Source organism: Meleagris gallopavo, chromosome 15 (genome assembly GCF_000146605.3).
Source record: "Meleagris gallopavo isolate NT-WF06-2002-E0010 breed Aviagen turkey brand Nicholas breeding stock chromosome 15, Turkey_5.1, whole genome shotgun sequence".
Taxonomy (NCBI): Eukaryota; Metazoa; Chordata; class Aves; order Galliformes; family Phasianidae; genus Meleagris; species Meleagris gallopavo.
The window spans coordinates 792,930-800,508 of record NC_015025.2 but is presented as its reverse complement, the minus strand read 5'-3'; positions in this window follow the sequence as shown (position 1 = coordinate 800,508).

The window sequence follows — 7,579 nt, the reverse complement described above, 5'->3', positions numbered from 1 at the left end:
CGCGGGGACGTCCCGCCCAGGGGTCCTGGGGGACAAAGCTCTGCCCAGGCAGCTTCAGAGGGAGGGAGAAGCGAGCCGCCTCCGGGCACTTCTCCAGGTGAGCATCGGGCAGTGGATAAAATGGCACAGAAGGTCCCGTTCGGTCCCCCGGTGCTATGGAGACAAGGCGGACCAGGTCTGCCACGGGCTCTCCTCGGGCGGCTGGGAGCACGCGGCACCTCTGTGCTGGGATCCTGCCGTGCTGCAGGCACACGGCGGCAGCACAGAAGGGGAAGAAGCTGCCCTGGAGGCCGCCATGAGGGCTGCTCCCAGACCTGTCACCTTTCAGGGCAACAGGAGATGAGTCTGTTCTCTGTGTATGGCTGAAGGGGAACAGATTTATTCCATTTACTATCTTTATTAATGATTTGGAGGAGGAGACAGAGTGCGTCTCATCAACTATGACATAAAAGTGGGTTGTGCAGTTGATACTCTGGAGAGCAGGGGCACTCACTGGGAGCCTCGCTAAATGCAGCACAGACTGCTGCTAAGTACTGCACTGGAGTGGTCCTGCAGAAGGACAGACTGGCACTGACTGACTGGGGAGCAGCTCTGCACAAAAGGCCCACTGGTTCCTGGAACCAGGCCAGCAGTATGGCCTGGCAGAACCAGAAGCCAAGAGCACTGTGGGCTGTATAAACAGTAGCACAGGATGGAGACTAAGAGAAGTGACCACTGCCCTCTACTTACTACATCATATCTAGACACAGCAACCAGTACTGGGCCCCAAAGACAGGGAAGACGTCAACAAGCTGAGGAGTTTAGTACCACCAGGATTCCCAGAGGCTGGAGCACTTGCTCTTGAGAACTGACTATGGGAAGTGGAATTGCTAGAAAAGAGATGGCTTTGGGGGACCTGATCACAACCTTCCAGGACCTGAGGGGGATACTGAGTAGACAGAGCTGCGCTCTTCATTATGGTACATGGCAGGAGGGCAAGTGACAACAGATTTCAACTGGATAAGAAGAAAAGTCCCTCTTGGGATAATTAAGCATTGATTCATGGACCCAGGGGATTCTGTGTGATCACTACTGTTGCAGGTTTTCAAGATCCATCTGGACAAAGTCCTGAGCATCCTGTTCTGAATTCAGCATTGATCCCACTTCGAGAAGATGCTGGACTGCAGACCTCCTGAGGTCCCTTCAAGCCCAAGCAATTCTGTAATTATAGAAGAATGGGTGTAGAAAGTAAGGGAGGTTTCAGAGATCAAAGTAACCCTAGTTCCTGAGCTCCTTGAGCAAAGATCATGCTCTGAGGAACCTGGACAGGGCCTGGCACTTTATGGGTGTAGCAGTAAATAAAGGGGACATTCCCTTTGTTTCCACTGTGCCTATGGACCCTGCACCCACAGACTGCCACCAACCTCCATGTCTGCTTTTCTGTCGAAATAAACCCAGCCTGCCTACATGAGGGACATTGGTGCTTAAGGGCTTGGCAGGAAACGTTCTGGAAACTTCTGGAGCTAAAAACAGGATTTAAGACCTGCCAGCTACATTGAAAAATACTCTCTCAAATACTTAACATATACTTACATGGCCCACTCCAGCTTCTCATTCTTGATGGAGTTATACAGTGTCTGCAACAAGAACATGGTATTAGCTGTGTCTCTCATGGAAGACATGCCTGGGTTGTGGAGATCACCTCCTCTACACCCTTATCCGTGTTCTCTGAAAGACACCATTCCTTGGAAACCGACCTGGAGAAGTATGTGCTAGTGAGCAGGACAACTGCTGTCCTGATAGACCACTTTCTGTCTGTGAGCCACACCAGGGATTGGACTGGACATGTCAGCAGCAGAGAGGTAAGGCAGACATCCTTGCTCAGGAGCCCATCTGTGATATTTCTGCCTAATTATGGGTACTGGGTCTAGAGAATTCTGGCCTACGCAAAGTTGGTAAAAGAAACTGGGGTATATGAAGACACCTTCCAATATCTCAGCTCAGGGCAGTGTGGGTTTGTGCACTGCTCTCAGAACAGGAGAGGGACAAATAACTTTGGGGTTCAGTTTTTCCAATTCTTCCTGTGCACAATTCCAGTGACTCCTCTGGTGCACTGGGAAAGAAGAAAAGAACTAGGGAATCAAAGTGCAGAAGCGGCCTTCAACATACATAGGAGGGTGTTAGGGTGAGGATAGTGGGAAAGGTTTTATCTAAAGCTCACTGTGACAACTCTGATGTGGCTCTGGTCCTTTCAACTTCCTTCCATACTGTAAAATCCAGACCAGGCTGATGGACCTGTGGCAGATGGTGGTGGGGGTATTAAACCACACAAAACGAGAAAATACAAACTTTGCAGAGTCTGAGCAATCTCCCTTGGTACTCAGCTAGTTGCACTGGAGCAGCACATTTAATTACGTGGAATGGAAGGCAGAGAAAAGTATCTATGCCAGATGGCTATATTTCTGGGGAGTGTTTTGTTCAATATGTTGGCTGGTGCATCACAGAATTCCACAGAATGGTGGAAAGGGACCCCTGGGATACTCTGAGAGCAGATAAATCCCTGGGTAATCTCAATAAAACACCAACTTGGAACAGAGCTCTGATGGCTCCCTGCAGGTTAGCAGAAGGTGTCCATTTAGGCTACAGTTTTTCTAATAAAATAAATGCATGATGGAAAATACTGATTGTCATAGTATGACTAGGTGGCACTACAATAATAATATCAGCATCCCACTGTCTAATGTGTACCACATTACCTTCAGCAAATCCTTTGCAAAGTCCTTCCCATCGTTGAGCCCATCGAGGTTTGTTATGAACTGCTGACACGACATCTTTTTGCCAATATTCTGCAAGGCAAAGAAGCAGCTTATTAAACTTCTGGAAAGTTTTGACTTCAGTGAGACTGTTTTTTAAAGAAATATTTTATATATAGGAGCTCAAAGCTAGAAGGGGGCCTTCTGCTCTGACTTTCTATTGGGCTTTTTGATTTCTTTCCTCACATTCAACAACATTCAAACGTTTCAAATTTCTTTTTATAATGATGGAGATAAAACATCTGAAAACAATTCCAGCTCTTGCTCCAAACTCTCTAAGTGATCTCATCTAATCTCTGGCCTCCAGGTTGGCCTTGGTACAGAATCTATGCCTCAAAATTCAAGGCAAGTGCTCAGACTCTCTTAAAGTAGTGGAACTTGGGTAGGCCTCAAAGCCTATAATGTGTGAAAATGTGTGAGCTTGCAGTATCAACATCTGAAGACAGCACTGGGAAATGACTTGTCTTTGATGGAAACTTATTTTTGGTTGCTATTACAAAGAGATCTAGTTACTGGGACCATGTGAACTTGCGTGCTATGGTGTGTGAGGGCAATGCCCAGATACTGGGACAATCTCATGACTGGAACACTCATCATCATCACTCATTACCAACTAATGCCACAATGGCAGCTTGGTGCTGGAGCTGTGAGGTCATCTGGCATCCCTGATATCAGTCTGCAGCACCTGTTTTTCCTTACTCCTCACAATAGCCAGGTGAGTCACTTTCTCATCTTGCAAGGGTTGAGGGGCTGGAGGCAAGTGGCTCTTTTCCTTGCCTTCCCTTGCAACCAGACCTCTCCAAAAGACTGAACAGAGGTGTGGAGGAGTCAGTGAGTACTCCAGGGTTCAGAAAAAGGAGTTGGATACTACAAAGAAAGGACAGGTGTTTCTAGCATGGCATCATATTGCAGCTTCCGCACCCTGGAGTTAGTCCCCAGGAACAGACCAACAGACCCTGTGGTGATAGAGCATGGCGTGCACAAAGCAGTTAGTGAGAAGAGGTGACATAAGGTACCACCAGTGTCCTAAGGATCCCAGTACCATCCTGGTGCTTGGTGGGATCTGCATCAAGGTACTGATAGGGACCTGGAAGGAGGGCTAAGAGCAGCTGAGCCAGGACCCCACTTAGAGATTCAGTGGGAAGAAGAGCCTTGCTAGGAGAGAATAAAGCTGCAGCAGACAATATAGGAGGTGCCATATAGAGAAAAGTATGTCCTCTGTGCAAGAAAATAACCTCTTGAAAGAGACCAACACCAGAAGCCCCTGCCCACAAATGTGCACAGCAGAAGATCTGAGAGATTTCTCCCCAGGAGAAGGCATCAGCAAAGAGCGAGGCCCTGGGGTTAACCCACAGCAGACACACCACATCAGCCATCTGTGACTGCAGGCGTACTCTTTGGCTATACAGGGAGCTGGTGCTGCCTTCAAGCAGCTCTGCCTGAAACTCTTTAATTATGCCTCCTGTTGATGCCAGCTCCAGATGAACTGGCATCCCGGAGATCAGGAAAAAGAGGAATAAAGTACTGTAATGAATCTGCAGTGCCTGGGGACTGCAGACGGCACAGCGTGGTGCAGCATGAGGATCAGCCATCTTATGGGCTATTGCCCAAAACTGGACCTCATAGCTGGCTGCTCCCGCAATCCTGAGCTCTGTGAGGGATCCAGACACAGGAACCTGCAGGGAAGACTGCAGACATGCTGCGTTTCTTCAGCAGGGGAGGGGAAGTTTGTGTACTCGCTGGCTAGTGAACAGGGTGAGTGAGCATGTAAAAGCCACAGCAATGAATCTGCAGGATGGAGGAAGGTTGGAAGTGAGGAAGGGATGCTGCCTGAGACCTTGAAGTACCAAACCTGGCTCTTTCTCCTGCATGAGAAGATCTCAGAGCCCAAACTGAGATAGCAGCAGCGCTGTGAAAAAGCAGCTAATTGCTGAGCATCCAGGGAAGATGAAGTCATACCCTTCCTTTGACAACCAGAAGAGGTGATGAGAAAGCTCCAACAAGGATGCTAACGCTGTGAATCAGCTTGTTGGACCAAGCTGTCAAAGCACTGCAGAACCAGGGTCAGGACCCAGGCTGCTGTCAGAAGGATTGTGCACAGGTTGCTGTGGTGGTTCAGACGCAATACAACCTCACATCAGCAATATCTTAGCTTCCACATATTACAGTTGTATTTAGCAAGTATGGGGAATCCCAGGAACAATTCCAGAAGGGGATACCATGAGGGCAAAGTGGGCTGCCTTCCTATGCATTGGGCCATTCAAGATCCTGCTGAATCCAACAGCATGACCACCATGTGTTTACATAATCTTCCAGGGAAGCAACTGCACACTTCAAACATCAGTGTTCTGATGTTCTATGTCCCTTGAGTAGGGAGATGTGTTTTCTAATTTCTGGTCAGACAAATAGATGGAGGCATTTTGCTTTTTTTATGATACACTGGTCACATATCACTAAAAATAAGCCAGCAAAGCTGCTTCATGGTGCCACATAGCCACTATTTTTGATATGTCCTCCTGGCAGAAAAGATTTCATCCCATCTTAACTTGCTCCAGGCCATGCAACAAAGTATAAGAAATCACTGTGAGGCGATCACTTGGCACTGTGATGTGCTTAGATGGAGGAAGAGTGAGTGAACAGTGGCTAAAATAGATAAGTGATAGAAAGTCAGATGAATGGGTAGGATGGGTAAAGCAATGGGTGGGCAGAGATAGATGGGTGCGGTGGATGGGAATGGACGGATGCAGAGACAACAACACTACAGTGGTTAAGAGTGTGTAAGAATGAATTGGGAAAGATCAGGTTGGTCCAACAGTGTGGTACACAGGGCTGATTAACTCCGTTCAATTCCTGTGTTTACAGCTGGGATCTTGCTTCTTCTGTGCCACAGCTGACTCATCCAAGGCAACTGCAGTGTCCAGGTCATCTCTTCCAACCTTTGAAAGACACTGGGCTGTAGTGTCTGTGGGTAGTGTCTGTGTCTGGGCTGTGTTATTTGGCTCTTGAAAAGTCATGGCATCGGGAAGCTGGGCAGGTACAGATAGGTGAGGGAACACTGAGTGCACACTGGGAAAAGCCCCAGGAGGAGGAGCAGCTTGCTGGGTGCCAGAAGCCATGGAGGGTGGCTGACTGGGCTGCTCCTTACAGCCCTCTCTCTTAAGGTGTTAAAACATTTGAGCTGGAGGCCCTAGGCATCAAACAGCTACAGAGTGGTGAGTGGAGTGCATCTCCTGTGAGCTCTCCAGCATGAGCACCTTGCCCTGAGAACACCCTGCTTTTACTTGGGCTTTCTTGACCTCTCCCAAATACTCATCTGTGAAAAAAGAAGGGGGAAGGTAAAGGGCAGGGGAAGGGAAAAGAGGAATAACACAAACAACAGAAGCTAAACTTATGCTTCAGCATGAGGTAAGGGCTGTTGGTCTCACTGGGCTAAAGAATTTGACAGAGAGTCTGTTTCAGGCTGCAGAATCAAAATCGACCTGAAGAAAATGATCCTGCGGCTCTGGGTACTGATGACTGCTGGACCACACAAAGCTGCTCTGGGCAGAATGGTGCCACTCTGTAGGTGGCTTCAGCAGTTGCTTGTACCTTAAAGCTCTTCAGCTCTCAATGCACTACTAATACAACAGTATTTCTAGCACCAAATCATAAGCTTGGCTTAAAGGAGAATATCACAGGGTTTGTAAGACTAATGTGGGGTTAGGCTGTGGGGTTAGGACCTGCAAAGGATCTCATTTTCATGTTTTTTCCAGTGGCTGGTTTGCTTTTTGAATGGAAGGCTTGTCACATCACAAGGTGACTCTAGGAGCTAGGCTTTGGCAAAGTACTTGGTACTCTACAACAAAATACAACCTAAGTGCTGGTGATGCATAGGTGTTAATTTGTCACTATCTTTGGGTGGCCAGCTGTTCTGAACAAGGAGAAAAAAAGCGCATCGAAAAAGAGACATCCCAAAGCTTTGCATCTGAGGGACAAAGATGGTGCAAAAGAGTGTTTTGTTGTGAGATCTCCTGGAGCTCAAATAGCATGAAAGCATGGTACAGAGTTGCAACAACCTGATTTATATTGTAAGGTTTGCAATCCTTGCTGGTGACTGCTGGGTTTTAAACAGCAGGAATGATGTAATTCTATAAAAATGGAGCATCTCTTTTCCTGGACAGTTTGGATCTGAGTGTACCAGCAGTAGTAAGTTAGCAGTACTAAATCTGAACTCCAGTGTGATCACATGCAAATCTCATGTTTTAAAGCCAGTCTCATTACTTTGAGGCTCAGTCTCAGTGTATGTGATGGTCACTGCTGGAATGGAGGAGCCCACTGTGAAGGCACTACTGTAGACAATCAACCCTTCACCAAAACACATCAATCTCCCCCTCTCCTAATCTGAGGAATTTCCCACTCTGTGGCAGAGGAAAACACTGAAACACACATACAATATTACAACGAGAAATAAAAAAAATGAGCGATATGCAATATCATGACAGCATCTTCAACAAAACAACGGGTGAAAGAGGAAGTCACACAGCTCCAGGTACCCTGCAGCTTGGGGAGGCTGCTTTGCACAAGGAAAATTTCTTGTGACTCAGATCACCTGCTAATGGGTTGCCAAGGAGTGAAGGACACTGCACAATGACAGGAATCCAGACAAACAAAATGCCTTTTTTTTTTTTTTAAACAGAAAAAAACAAGTCAAATGCTAGTGCTTTAAAGCAAAACAGACTGCACTTACCACCTGGTAAAGGGTTAAAGAGCAGAAAGAGAGGTTCCAGGAGCAGAAGGAAGAGGAAAAA